Consider the following 15,724-nt stretch of genomic DNA (forward strand, 5'->3'; position numbering starts at 1 on the left):
CGTCTTCAACGTTTATCTGTAACAAACTGCGAGGCGTCCGGATGCCTTCAAAGGCTCGTCCGGACGGTTGCACAAGAACCGGCTGGTTTGTCTTGGTTTTTGTAATGGACTCTTCATGGATATCTTCTAGAAGCTTGTGAACAGTAAATGTCTGAATATATGAAGATTCTGATTTGAAAATCGTCTGTCTGAATACATGAAGATCGAAAAACCGACTGTCCTGTTAAAACGCAACCATTACATAAAGTGTTTTTGTTTTATCCAGAATGTAGCCAATAAAAATACTAACAAGAAGAATTACTATGAGTATTTTTTACTCATTGAGGATGATACGTGTGGTTTAGTCTTTAATGACTAATGATTGTTGTTTTATTTAATTGCATGCATATGGTTTGGCATATGATATGTTTAACATGCTCTGGTTGGAATTATGTATATGATGTTGTTTGCATGATCATAATATGAGTTATAAATGGGTTAATAAAAAGACTGGAGGTTTAGGTACCAAGGCGTCAGTGATTGAGGAGACCAATGGATGAACTGAGGTTTACGTACCAAGGCATCAAACAACTGACTAGACCAACGGGTAAACCGAAAGTTTAGGTACTAAGGCATCAATACACTGATAAGACCGACGGATAAAACCAAAGGTTGAAGGAATAATAATAATAATAAGCTGGCGGGCACAAGGCTCATAGTCGGATACAAGGCCCTAAGAACCAATAAGCTTACAGTTTAAGGAGCACAAGGCTCGTAGAAGCTAAGCACAAGGCTTTAGCAAGAGTGAATGCAAGTATATGACCTAAGTAAATAAAGAGTTAAAGTAGATAAATGAATGTGATTAAATGTATGTGGATATAACTGTCATCATTTGATTGCATTGTATATGGTTAAATTAATCAGTGTATCACTGTGGTTGAGGACCGTTGACTCACTCGACCACAACATGAGATTGTGGTGTTAACTACAATCATATGCGAGTTTTTGCAAGAATAAAGGAAACAGCTTAAGGACGAGACTTTTAGCGTATAATCAATATTTGGAGGAAACAGTAATTATGTATTTATTAAGTGCCGCATATGGCACATATTGTATTATTTTGGAATGTAATTATTATATCAGAACCAAATGTTATTATTTTTATATTAAGGTTATTCAGTCAGCTCTAACGTGTCATTGTTAAAGGAAAATTATATTCCACTGCTAATTTATAACTCTGTTAAGTTATTAATGTCATGTGGAAATCGAAAAATTTTCACTTATGCTTTTTGCAAAAGCGGGGCGTTACACTAACCCTAAATGTATGCATCACATATAGCACTAGAATACGGTACTTTAGAGTTCAATAAATAAAACACATGCTAAGAAGTATATATGTTGGTATATATAAAGTAGTATTAATTTTCCAAAGTGGAAATAATATATATGTTGGTATATGTACAATATATAGCACTAAAATAGGGTTAGGGTTCAATATATAAAATATACCATTAACATATGTATTAAGATAAACAAAGACTTAATTAGTTTTAATTAGTTATAGTATAAAATACCAAGATGTATATATAGTACATACACAAGTTAATGTAAACCCTAACCCTACGTATGCTATATATAGCTTCAACCTAGGGTTATTTTTTAATAAATAGTATATGTACAATATTATGGATATAGTATTGCATGGAAGTTAATTGGCATGTATTCTTAAAGTAATATATATGACACGGATGTAAACTCTAACCCTTAGTATATATACTGTATATAGCACTAAATTAGGGATAGAGTTCAATAAATAAAATATACGGAAAAAAGTGTATATATAACAAATTAAAGTAGTATTAATTTGTTAAAGTAAAAGGTTTAAATATATCTATATATAGCACAAATCTAGGGTTAGGGTATATAAATTGTATATATACATTATGTACATAGTATTAACCCCCAAGTTGACATATATTTTTTTAAGCATATATTTTAAATGTGTACGTAGTACACAAATCTAAACCCTAACTATACGTGTATATATACTATATATAGCACTAAACTAGGGTTAGTGTTCAATATATAAAATATACCGTTAACATATGTATTAAGATAAACAATGACTTATATGAGATTTGACTAAATGTAAAGAGTTGAAATAAACTATATAGTATTAATTAGTTATGGGATAAAATACCAAGATGTATATATAGTACGTACACAAGTTAATGTAAACCCTAACCCTACGTATACTATATATAGCTTTAGCTTAGGGTTTTTTTTTAATAAATAGTATATGTACAATATTATGGATGTAATATTGCATAAAAGTTAATTGGCGTATATTCTTAAAGGAATATATATGATTATATGCCACGGATGTAAACCCTAACCTTAAGTATATATACTGTATATAGCACTAAACTTGGGATAGAGTTCAATAAATAAAATATACAGAAAAAAGTGTATATATAACAAACTAAAGTAGTATTAATTTGTTAAAGTATAAGGTTTAAATATATATATATATATATAGCACAAATCTGGGGTTAGGGTATATCAATTGTATATATACATTATGTACATAGTATTGACCCCCAAGTTGACATATATATTTTTTGAAGCATATATTTTATATGTGTACGTAGTACACAAATCTAAACCCTAACTATACGTGTATATATACTATATATAGCATTAAACTAGGGTTAGAGTTCAATATATAAAATATACCGTTAACACATGTATATACTATACAATGACTTATACGAGATTTGTGTACTACACAACCCTAACCCTAAGTATATGTTTTATATGTGTAGTACACAACCCTAACCATATGTATATATATATATATATATATATATACTATTTATAGCACTAAACTAGGGTTAATGCTATATATACATTATGTATATATAAAAAAATATGTATATAGTATTAATTAAAACACGTATATATTCTTAATGTAGATGTACTATATATATCTATATTGTACATATTACACAAATATAAACTCTAGACTAGCCATATGTATATATGCATGCTATATAAATACTAAACTAGAGTTAATTAAAGTTCAAATCGTAGAATTTACCAAAATACGTACATAGTATTAATTAAAAGTTGTATTTATTTTTTAAAACATTTATTTTACATATAAATATCTATTTTATCAAATGTCAAAAAAAAAAATTAAAAATTAAAAATTACAATAGTTAGCCACGTGTACATATGGCACGTGGCCATTTAGCGACGTGGGATTAACCCACATGGCTATGCGGCCACGTGGTTCTTGGGCATGTGGCCAGTTGGCCACGTGGTCTAATCCACGTGGCTGATTGTGGCCACGTGTAATGAGGTCACGTGGCCACATGGCCGCGTGCCATATTTCCACACGGCCATGTAGCCACATGCATTACTCCACGTGGTGACATGGCCACGTGCTTCAATTACATGCGGCCATGTGTACTAATTCCACGTAGTCATCTCGTCACGTGGTCGTTTGACACGTCTTTGATACATCTTGCCACGTGGTCATCTAGATCACGTGGCGAGCTGGCCACGTGGCTACAGTAACGGCCACTATAGCCACATGGTTACAGTAACGGCCACTGTAGCCACGTGGCGATTCTCTTGAATTTTTGTAGTGAGGATTTGACTATCCTAGAAACATGAGAGGAATCTATACGCAATGCTCATATCCAGATGATCTCGGGACCGTATTTCTCCGGACCACCACAAGGTGATTGTGATGGAATATGCTAGGATCTTTATCTCGGTATTATCGCATGGAGTTATGGAAAGATTTGACTCGTAATTCCTGAAAAGGTGTTGGAAGGTTTCAATCCCGAATCCTCCGGGATAACTTCTTATCTTGCACGATATGGAATAGGATAGGTGATTTATTTGAATTTAATGAGGGAACAGTCCTAACCTAATAAGATTCTCCCTGCTGATAATTCCTAATCCCTAATTGAATTCTAATCACTCTTTATACACTAAAACTACATGCCTATAAATAGGTTACTACCCCAGGTATCACATCTAATCTAAATTTTCCTGTGCTCTCACATTCCTTTATTTTTGTTTATAAGAATCTGACTTAGGCATCGAAGTGAGACCTGGTCAGTACACCTGACAAGCTCTTGTGATTAAGCTTTATGCCTTATAGTTGGCAAAAAGAGCGCATTCCGAGATGACACGTCGACAGACCAAAAACAGTACCAACAAAATCCAATACATCAGTGTACTCTTTAATCAAATTAATAACATAAGTAATGTAAATTGTCATTATAATTTATGTTTTCACTACAAAAAAAATGCCTTTCTTGACGTTTTAATCTTGACATTTATATAAATGTCAGGATAATATTTTTTATTGTGGCACATTGTCAAAAAATGTCAAGAAAAAAGAAAAAAATTCCTGACATTTCACAATGTGCCAGAAATGTTAAACTTTCTTAACACATAATTTTATTGGTCAAGAAAATTGTAAAAAAATTTGTGGCTTTTAAATATGTGCCAGAAAATTATAATTTAATGTCATATAATTTTAAATTCCTGACATTTAGACATATGCCATGAATATTTTTGGCAAAATTAAAAGCCCGCCTAATTCTAATTCTGTTTTCACGATTCAATCAGTTTTCCTTTACTAACTGATGCACACGTACGCATTAATATAAATTTTTCCTATCTTTTTGCTCTTTTTCCCCTCATATCTCTCCTTTTCCCCTCATATCTCTCCCTCATCTCCTGTGAGTAGCATTATTTGTTGTTTTTTTTTTTTTTTCAATTTTTTCCCCTCATATCTCTCCCTCATCTCCTGTAAGTAGCATTATTTTTTTTTCAATCTTTTTTCCCCTCATATCTCTCCATCTCAGTACTGATCTCTCTCTCTCTCTCTCTCTCTCTCTCCGAATGCAGCACTGCCCTCATCGACTCGATCTCCTCCCTCGAACTCCATCGGTATGTTACCCCTCTCTCTCTCTCTCTCTCTCTCTCGATATCTTCCATACAAGTCATCTTTCAGAGAATGATAAACTACTGATGATAAACTACATATGAAAATGCAGGAATGAGAATACATGTTGGGGAATATTTTGCAGACAAAATGCAAGGACTTGGGATATACACCTTCAGGAATGGGGAGACACAGTCCGGATTGATTAAAAATCTAACTAAATACTTTTGTAGCTTGTTGATGACTATGGGATTGATCATATTAATTTTTTGTAACAACTAGTATAGTACTTGGATGTTTCTTAATTAATAGTTGGGATTGTTTGATGCTATTTTGTTATATTAATTAAATATATAATATGTTTTCCCTTGGTTATTTGTCAATTTTGATTATATATTTTATAAGGTTTTAAAAAAATTGATTATATTGGAATAATTCCAGTATAATCAAATTTTTTAAATTGAAAATCAACTTTCCTGGCACATGATATATGTGCCAGTAAACTAATGGAAACTAAGGTTTCGTGGCACATATATATGTGCCAGAAAATTGAGTTTCTTGGCACATGATTTATGTGCCAGCAAAATTAATTCCCTGCACATATATCATGTGTCAGAAAATCAATTTTACTGACACATAACTTATGTGTCAGGAAATTTTCCTGACACATAAGTTATACGTCAAGAAATAAACTTTCTTGACTACAAAGCTGCGACATTAGAGATATGTGAGGAATTAAAAGTCAAGAATTGTTTCTTGACATTTAATACATATTTCTTAACACATAATAAATGTCAAGAAATGCCTCTTTTTTTTGTAGTGTTTTAATTTTTAATTTTAAGATTCAACCTTTGGGCCACTTCGAATCCAATACATTGGTGTACTCTTTCATCAAATTAATAAAATAAATGATGTAAATTGTAATTATACCTATAAGATGCAAAAAAAATAAAATTAATAATAATAAATAAATATATATATATATATATAAAGGAAGAAAAAAAAGAGGGAAAACTGAAATTCCTAGTTAACCTACCTCACTAAGGCCGTGGCTGGGTATGCGGATGGGGCCTACTCAGTTGGGCATTTTTTTGCTTTTTTTGTTTTTGTTTTTTTTTTTTTAAAAAAAACAAAAATTCGTAAATTAAGGGCATAATTATAATTATAAATTTTCTTTATTATTAAACTGGCAAAAACATAGACGAAAGTGTTCTAAATTGGAATTAATGCAAAAAAATTAAGATTTAAAAAAAATAAATTAAAAGTATAATCTCGAAGTCGAATTGAAACAAAAACAGGAGAGATATTTAATATAATTTTTCTTAAAATTATTAGAGAATTTTTTGTTTTGCATGTTTGGGCTCCAAACCCAATATCACTCACCATAGGGCTTTCTAGGGCCTGTTCTTTAATGACAAGTCCCCTTGTCTTTCATTCGTCTCTGTGTTGAAGATCTAGGGTTGGGCCTCCTCTTTCCCAAATTCAATATATTGTCATATTAGCTTAAAGTGAAACATTATTCCCAAAATAATATGTAACATGCAACGTCATTTAAATTTTTTAAATGAGGTGTCATTATAATATTTTATATAATATGCTACAGTGTTATTTAAGTTTTTTTAAATGATATGACATTATGTACACCGTTAGATACAATAAAATAAAATTTATATCATAAAATAGTTCATCTTCATTCAATTAAGTTGTAATGGATAAAATCCTAAGGATGAGTCATACCCTCTACTATTTCTTCTAAATGATTTAGCATTTTTTTTTCTTATAAGAAAAAGGTTTTTGGGTGAAAGGACCAAAAAAGTCCATGGGATTGCATTTTATTAAGGAAGTGGGTGTTGGAAGTTGGAACTATATATACACGCCGTTGATTCCCGAGCCTATACTGTGATTAACATTTGCATCTTAATTAGGAAAAGTATGAACTTGTAAAAGTGATTTTAGACAAAAAGGGAGTGGCCTCAATATTCTTGGCAAACTTTCGGAGCCCATAATCTTTGACTATGACCTTCAATCAATTCAACCAAAACTACTCTTCACTATCTCCCCACTTCACCTCCCTTAATCACGTTCTGCTTATAAGTTCTTCTTAATCGGGCTCATCTGAGATATAGGTGGTCTTTGAAAATCTTTCTTATTTCTTTTCCTTGAAAATTGTAGTTGGATCAACCATAAATCTACTGAAAATTCTCCATCTATATCATTACTCTCAATCCCACTTACTACCGAATGCGAGAGAGGTTGGTGGACACATTCATGGGGGTGAAACAAATATTAAGCTCTAAAAGAGGGACACCATCAGTAAAAAGGAAACAAATTGGGGCCCAACAACTGAGGTAGAATCCCATATCCCCCTTTAACCGACATATTTTTGGTCCATTGTCCTTGTCAGACCACAAGCCATATGCTATTTTGCTTTGTTGTTTTTGTTGGTGGTGTGAACTTATCCATTAGATATGGCCCCCACTTTGACTATTGGCCTGCCTTGGTTGGTTTGAAGTAGTTCAGGCAAATTGTTAGAATTAGAATGATCGATTACTCTGGTAAAAGTAATTTTTTAATTGAATTTTCAAAAAGGCATTGGAACTTAATTAAGCACTCTAATAAAACAAAGTAGAAGAAATCAATCATATAAAGAAGCTACTTATGATTTTTTACTCTTGGTGTCCACTTTGTCTATTGTCATGCCATTGACTGGGATTGGATAAGACAATTGAAACGAGTCCCTTAAAGCCATATTTATTGGGCTCTTGACCATTACCAATTACTTGCCCGGCAGGGGAGGGAAAATAGAAAATTCGAAAAAGAAAATAGTAATGGAGAGTTGTTAACCTAATTCTCCTCTAATAAAACCAAAAAAAAGTCACGAGCCAGCCTCACTAATCATCGATCGCAACTTAATAACACCATACTTCTGCTTTTCCACCGAAAACACCTGGCTGCATGTTTCCGTTTGTGGATTGAAGTTGAAGAATTATCATTATATACAAGATAATTCTTTAGTTGAGACTCAAGAGTGAGGAAGAAACTTTCCTTGAGATTTCACGTGACCAACAATTATTTAATATTTTCTTATTTGGAATCTCCTCAACTAACAAGTAGATATGCATATGCTTCCCACTAGATCATGATCGAGGTTCAAATCTCCTGACTGAACTAGTGCTTAGGTACTGTATAACAAAACGGAATTTTCGTTGACCGTTTCTTCAAATCCTTTTAAGTGTCTTAACACATGCAAAACCATGGCCATAAACATTGTGGCCTAACGGGATTCAGACTCGACTAATATTTATATGACACAGTAGAAATTAAAATAAATAGAAATTTTAAAGAGATAAACTTTTGCTAACCAGGAGTCTCACTAAACTAGCAATAGGGAAGAAGAAACCAGTTTCTCACTAGCTTTGGCAGTGTCTCACCACCAAAAGATAAATGAATCACACCTCAAGAAACACAAACATATTTTTTTATTCCATCATCTTATTACAAGAGAACATTACCCTTAAATAGATACTCTAACCCTAACCCTAATGTGACTGACTTTGAGCCAAGGGCCAAGCCCACTTTTAAAATAATAAATAACTTAAACAAACATGACTAACTGTTGGCCAAGTTCATTATTAAATTACAAACAAAAACTAATAATTTAATTAAAACTAAATGACATATTTATTCTTTTCTCATCCTGCGTCATTCTCCCCTTCTTCAAAAAGAACTCGTCCTCGAGTTTAGAAAGTAAAATACGAGTTGAAGATTTTCGAACCAAAGAAGACTCACGAACACAATAGATAAATCGAATCTCACGATCTTTCTATTGTGACAACAACAAAATCTCACCATTGTAGGCTGTCATGCTTTAGATCTACTGCTCTTGATACTCGGCAACTTCGCGTACTCATAGGAAAATGAAATACGAGCGGAAGATTTTCAAACCAAATAAGACTCACGAACACAATAGATAAATCAAATCTCACGATCTTTCTATTGTGACAACAACAGAATCTCCCCATTGTAGGCTGTCATGCTTTAGATTTACTACTCTTGATACACGGCGACTTTGCGTACTCATAAGGCCCAATTGCATGACACAAAAAAAAAAAAAAAAAAAAAAACTAAGTTAGCAAAACATACTATAACATATATATTTCTTTTTCCTCTTTTCTCTCTCTTTTTTTTTTCTTCTTTTTCCGTTTCCTTTTGTCTTTTATTTTTTTGTCTTTTTTTTTTCTCACTTTTTTTTTTTTTTTTTTTTTTTTTTTTTTTTTTTTTTTTTTTTACCTGGACATAGGAAACAAACTCTATTTTCTTATCTTTTTGAACCAAACACAAGAAAGTTCGTCTTTTTTCCTTCTCCATAAGCCAAACAAAATAGAACCTTCTTGAATCTTCAGGTGGGCAGCGCAGACTAAGGACATCTCGAAGGGATTTTTTTTTTTTTTTTTTTCTTTGCAGCAGATCGTCAATTGTTTGAGAAAACAATTGATTTTGTGCTCTGATACCAAAATTGACGCAATAGAAATTAAAATAAACAGAAAATTAAAGAGATAAACCTTTGCTAACCTGGAGTCTCACCAAACTAGCAATATGGAAGAAGAAACCAGCATCTCACCGGCTTTGGCAGCGTCTCACCACCAAAAGATAAAGGAGTCACACCTCAAGAAACACAAACATATTTTTTTATTCCATCATAATCTGTCTTATTACAAGAGAACATTACGCTTAAATAGATACTCTAATCCTAACCCTAATGTGACTGACTTTGGGCCAAGGGCCAAGCCCACTTTTAAAATGATAAATAACTTAAACTAAAATGACTAACTGTAGGCCAAGTTCATTATTAAATTACAAACAAAAACTAATAATTTAATTAAAACTAAATGACATATTTATTCTTTTCTCATCCAGCGTCATTAATTGACGGCGTCAACAACTGTAGGGGTTATTTTGTGTTCAATAAGGAATTTTCCCAGTTTGGCAAGTATCTGGTTATTAAGCAAGTATCCGTTATTTATTTTTGTGTTTAATAAGGGATTTTCCCAGTTTGGCAAGTATTGGATTATTAAGCAAATATCTGTTATTTTTATGTCAAATTCCGTAAGCGGGGGCGGCTAATAGTAAAATGTGTGGGCAGCAAGTAAGTCCACTAAGGTAGGATGAGGGTTTTATTCTAATCCTATTTAATCCCCTTGTATTCGGTCGAAGACAGATTATGATATTATGAAAAACAATTTTGTTTCTTTGAGGTGTGACTCCTATCTTCTTTCTTGGTGGTGATAAGCTGCCAAGGCCAATGAGACGCTGGTTTGTTCTATCATTTTCGTTAATTTGGTGAGACTCTAAATTAACGTAGATTTATTTTTATTTTATGTTCTTTATTATTCCTGCTGCGTCAATTTGGTATCAGAGCTTCAAGCTTGGTTGCTTTCTCAAGCAATCGACGATCGATCCTCAGCTTTGCATCATTTGGTTATCGGCATTGATTATTTGAATATGTTCAAAATGATCTACTCTCTTCGGTTCGAAGCCAGGAAGAAATCCATGTATGTATATCAGGCGAAAAAAAAAAAGAAAAAGAAAGGCCAGCGTTGCATCACCTGATTCCCATGTATTGCGTGAAGTTATGAAGGAAAGAAATTGGCCAGGTTGAGGCCTAAAAGAATAAAGAGGGTTTTGTTGTGTGATGAAAAAAAAAAAAAAAAAAAAGCAAAAGAAAAAAATATATATAACAATTTATGGTAAAATATGTTTTTGCTAACTTTCTTAGTTTTTGTGTCTCGAAATTGGCCCATATGAGTACGCGAATGGCCAAGCATAAAGAGTAGTAGATTTGAAGAATGACAACCTACAATGGTGAGACTCTGATGTGCTTATAATAAGAAGATCGTGAGACTCGATTTATCTATTGTGTTTGTGAGTCTTCTTTGGTTTGAAAATCTTCGGCTTGTATTTCATCGTCTTATGAGTACTCGAAGCAGCCGAGTATCAAGAGTAATAAATCTGAAGCATGACAACCTACAATGGTGAGACTCTGTTGTGGTCACAGTAGAAAGATCGTGAGACTCGATTTATCTATTGTGTTTGTGCGTCTTCTTTGGTTTGAAAATCTTCAGCTCGTGTTTCACCTTCTAAACTCGAGGACGAGATCTTTTCGAAGAAGGGGAGAATTGACGACGTTAACAACTGTAGGGGCTATTTTGTGTTCAATAAGGGGTTTTCCCAGTTTGGCAAGTATCTGGTTATTAGGCAAGTATCCGTTTATTTATTTTTGTGTTTAATAAGGGGTTTTCCCAGTTTGGCAAGTATTAGTTATTAGGTAAGTATCCGTTATTTATTTTTGTGTTTAATAATGGATTTTCCCAGTTTGGCAAGTATTGGGTTACTAGGCAAGTATCCGTTATTTTTATGTCAAATTCAATAAGGGGGGGCGACTAATAGTAAAATGTGTGGGCAGCAAGTAAGTCCACTAAGGTAGGATGAGGGTTTTATTCTAATCCTATTTAATCCCCTTGTATTCGGTCGAAGATAGATTATGATATTATGAAAAATAGTTTTGTTTCTTTGAAGTGTGATTCCTCTCTTCTTTCTTGGTGGTGAGACGCTGCCAAGGTTAGTGAGACGCTAGTTTGTTTTATCATCTTTGTTAATTTAGTAAGACTCTAAATTAACGTAAATTTATTTTTATTTTATATTCTTTTATTATTCCTGCTGCGTCATTATAAATGCTACTCTTTCTCAAACGCATGCAAAGGGGAAGACAAAGCATTGCTTTAATTGCTCAGTTGGAGTGCACTATTGTTAGCCACTGCTGCTCATCCGATTTCCATTAGGCCAGGAAGGTCAATGAGACACTCAAGTTTCCAGGCACCGTTCACTTCATGATACAGGTGAAGTTGAAAAGAGTGATAATTAGTTACTGGACGTACAAGGTCGGTGGCTGAAGCCAACTGGCCGTTACTGATCAAACACATTTTCGTCTGAAACCCTTAAAAGTTCTTCTTGCTGATCATGCTACCCATGTGAAGAGTAGATTAAAGTCCAATATTACTTAAGTTTTAATTAATTACAGTAAGTTTACTGATAACTCGCGTCCTGCTCTTATTTCAATGAATAGACAAGTCAACTAACCTTACGCACGTTTTCCATTTTCCAGAATTCGTTTCTCAGTGTTCTCGAATCTAGACCTAATCCTATATATATATATATATATATGCCTTCTTTAGGAAATTATCATTTTCAAAACTAAGTAGGCCCATAGCCTATTCAGGGGCCCAGTTGGTCTGACCGACCCAACTTGACCCGCTCGGTTACCAACGTCTCGAATATTTATTACAGAGTCCTGGGAAACAATTGTCTCGAAGTACAAAGATCTCGAGATCAGCCTGTCTCGGATATGTTCTCAAGATATATTGAATGGTCTCGGGGAGTCCTCATCGAGGTCATCTTGAAACTATTTAAATATCACTTGAAGGCTATGACCGGGATTTATAGGATAAGGTTTGACCACGTAAATCTCTAGCAAACTGCGAAAGGACTTTCTTGAGTTTCCTACGAGAGAGTCTTGTCTGACAAAATATGGGATAAGATAATGCTCCCTATTTAAAATTGGCTAGCAAAAGTATCATACTTAAATTGGACTCCCAGAAAGATAAGTCTGAGCCCATACAATCTAGGGATGAGACTCCAAATAAAACTACATCAGTGCATTCCAGTAATCTCATAATTGTATGCCTATAAATAGGCTACTACCCCAAGTATAAAATGACTCTCTGATATCTGAATTGATTATGCTCTTAATACTCCCAAATTTTACAGAATCTAACTTAAGCATTGGAGTGAGAACGTTCAGCACCCCCGACAAGCAGTTTATTCTTTTGCAAATCTCTTGATAACAAATCACAAGTCGACACATCATCATACCAAAAACTGTAACAACACTTCCCACCCTTCCTTTCTTTCTTTCTTTCCTTCTTATCCTTTTCCAACGTACCTTTGACCTTTCGATAGCAAAACACAAGCCAAAAAAACTTCACTTTTGCCTATATAGCCACCGAAAGGTGAAACGCGCAATTTGTATCAACTACAGCTATTTTTGCTCATAAAAATAAATAAATAAATAAAAACTACAGCTTTTTTTTTTTTTTTCCTCCTATAACAGCTAGAGCTCTTGGAAATTAAATATAATTTGGACTAAGTTCTGACTTTGTAACAGCATGCTACAAAATTACAAATATATTCTTTGTATAAATGATATCAAAAGTAGTTAACAGGGTTTTGGGTCTATTTTGTCAAAAGTATTCCAATTTTTTTTCTTGCTATAACTTTTCGAGCATTCTTCTTATTTACATTTCAAATATATATAATCATCTTATTTCATCAACAAGTCGTCAATACACTATTTAATCAAAAAATAAATCTCGACCACTGAATTTGGATCAATTAAGATTATAATCAAAATTTATTTTGATTGTCTTTTAAACTATTACTCCCTGTATATGATTCCGACCGGTGATTTTCTGAAGTTTGTCAGTAAAAGCTGTGAGAGCCCATAATATTGCATCTACCCTTTAATTCGGATAAGCCGAAAAGCGGATCTTTCATGCTGCTTTCAATACTAGCCGGTGAATTGGACGCTGCACCTATTCGTCGGATTCAAAATTTAGTGCATGCTACATTGAACCATACAAAAGGTCTCTATTTAACTATAAGGTATAGAGTAAATATAAGTATTGTAATTAAATTTCTATAATTTAATTACAATATTAATATTTGATTACAATTAATTTGTAAATATAAAATATTTCAATATCAATCAAATATTTTTTTTTTTGAATATTCTAATGAAATGCACATATATTACTAAATGAATTAATTTTAAATTTTGGTCATAAAATTAATAACATTCATTTTTTTTTTTAACGAAAGATATGCGTATTTCATTGATCAAAGATCACAAATATAAAGCTATTAGATCACAAAGCATAAAGCCCTGTAAAATTATAGCCACATGTTGCCACATGTTATATAAAGTTACATAGTCCTAGATACAAACAAAATTTTTACAATAAAGTTTTATTTATGACTTTCATCTTCTGGTAACCTTATTAACTTATATATAAAAATAGTTAAAGAGCAGATCTGCTTCGAGCAAACTAAATCTAAGACAAGAGTAGCCAAATATTCTAAAAAAAATTATTTAATTAAATCGACCGTAAAAAATAACCCTTTACATCAAACTATCCTTTTATTTAAAAATGAAGAATGTCTTCAGAGTAAATAGGTTGGTAGAGTGCATCACCCTACTAAGGGTAAGAAGAAAGGCCGCGCGATGGAATATTATATTAATCAATCGTCATTATCGTCACTAAGGACAACATCAATGGTGATGGATTTAATGATGTCATCATGAGGGTAACAATGACATTGGAACGGACGGAAGAGCTTCCTTTAATTTGTATTGACTAATTAAAAGCATAATTCAATCAACGTGACCATGGAATTAAACGAAACAACTATTTCCAAAGTTATAAGGGGCGGGGGTACAACTTATTGGGACCTCTTATAAATTTTTTTTTTTTTTTCAATTATAAATTTTTAAATTATGTGAATTTAAGTTGTTTTATGTATCGAACGGCGTGAAAAAATTAAAAATGTGATATGTTAACAATGAGAATTGAATATATTTTTATCAGTTCTTACACTTTTTATCGTATAAAAATTTTGAGCAAAAAATTGTCTTTTAGTTTAATAAAAAAAAATTATCTCTTACAAAGTGATGAAAAAGCTTTTTGGAATATCGAAATTTTTTTAGTTACATCAAAAATATGTCATATCGTTAATATATAATATTTTTTACACCATTCAATGTAAAAAAAGCCTGAATACATATAATTAAATATCTCATGTTTTGCGGTGCCCCAGTTTTGTATTCCAAAAAATTTTCAAACAAAAAAAGATGAAGTTTTGTATGCCAAAATGAACGCCGGATTCTCCTCTCCTTTGTCATTGATGACTCCCACCAGCCACGGGATTCCAAAAATGGTATATTCATGGAATTTGGAGTTCACAGTTCAGTTCACTCGATCTGTTTAGTCAACTATTTCCATCGAGCAATAAACAATATTTATTAATTAACATGCAAATGAAAAATATAAAAGAAGAAGATTTAAAGTAAAATGACAGCATGCATAAAGAAAAAGCAAAGAATAAATAATTCTGGTCCAAGAAACTAAAAGAATGTTGCATGCTGTTGAATAATGTTGGGTCGGCGTGAGCTAGGACTGGGTAATTAATTAATTTATTTTTTATAGATACTTGAAAACGAGATTACAAACTAAAGCTTTGGTCTTTCCAAAGTTTAAAACAAAAATAAACCATTATCTAAAACATATTGTAAATAGAGACAATCCAAACTAATGGAAAGGTGGATCCTTCCCATTGACTATTCGTATTGATCAATGGATAGGTGGGAATGCTACTAGCTGTTACCTTGGCTGCGGCCCAATGTGCTACATAATGAGTACAGAAGTTTGCACTTCTATTGACCTTCCGTGCTGTCAAGAAAGAATCAACAAGAATAGAGTCAATAGTATGATGGATAGTTAATGAAATTCGCCAATCTTAAGCAATTTCTGGTTCTTGAAGAGCAAGAATAACAATCTGCGAATCACCTTCTAGAATGAACCGTTGGATATTTAGAGAAATAGCTAATGAAACAGCAAGATTTGCTGCTAGAGCTTCTCCCATATTTGGTAGACATTGGGAGCT

At 32.7% G+C, this 15,724-nt stretch overlaps 1 long non-coding RNA gene across 1 annotated transcript; it reads left to right on the forward strand.

The window, feature by feature from the left end:
* The first annotated feature begins 4,905 nt into the window (after nucleotides 1-4,905).
* Nucleotides 4,906-5,277, forward strand: LOC133877201 (uncharacterized). The gene is made up of 2 exons (XR_009901677.1): nucleotides 4,906-4,953; nucleotides 5,061-5,277. It is a non-coding gene; the product is annotated as an uncharacterized LOC133877201 (long non-coding RNA).
* Nucleotides 5,278-15,724: the final 10,447 nt, after the last annotated feature.

This window comes from Alnus glutinosa, chromosome 9 (assembly GCF_958979055.1).
Source record: "Alnus glutinosa chromosome 9, dhAlnGlut1.1, whole genome shotgun sequence".
NCBI lineage: Eukaryota > Viridiplantae > Streptophyta > Magnoliopsida > Fagales > Betulaceae > Alnus > Alnus glutinosa.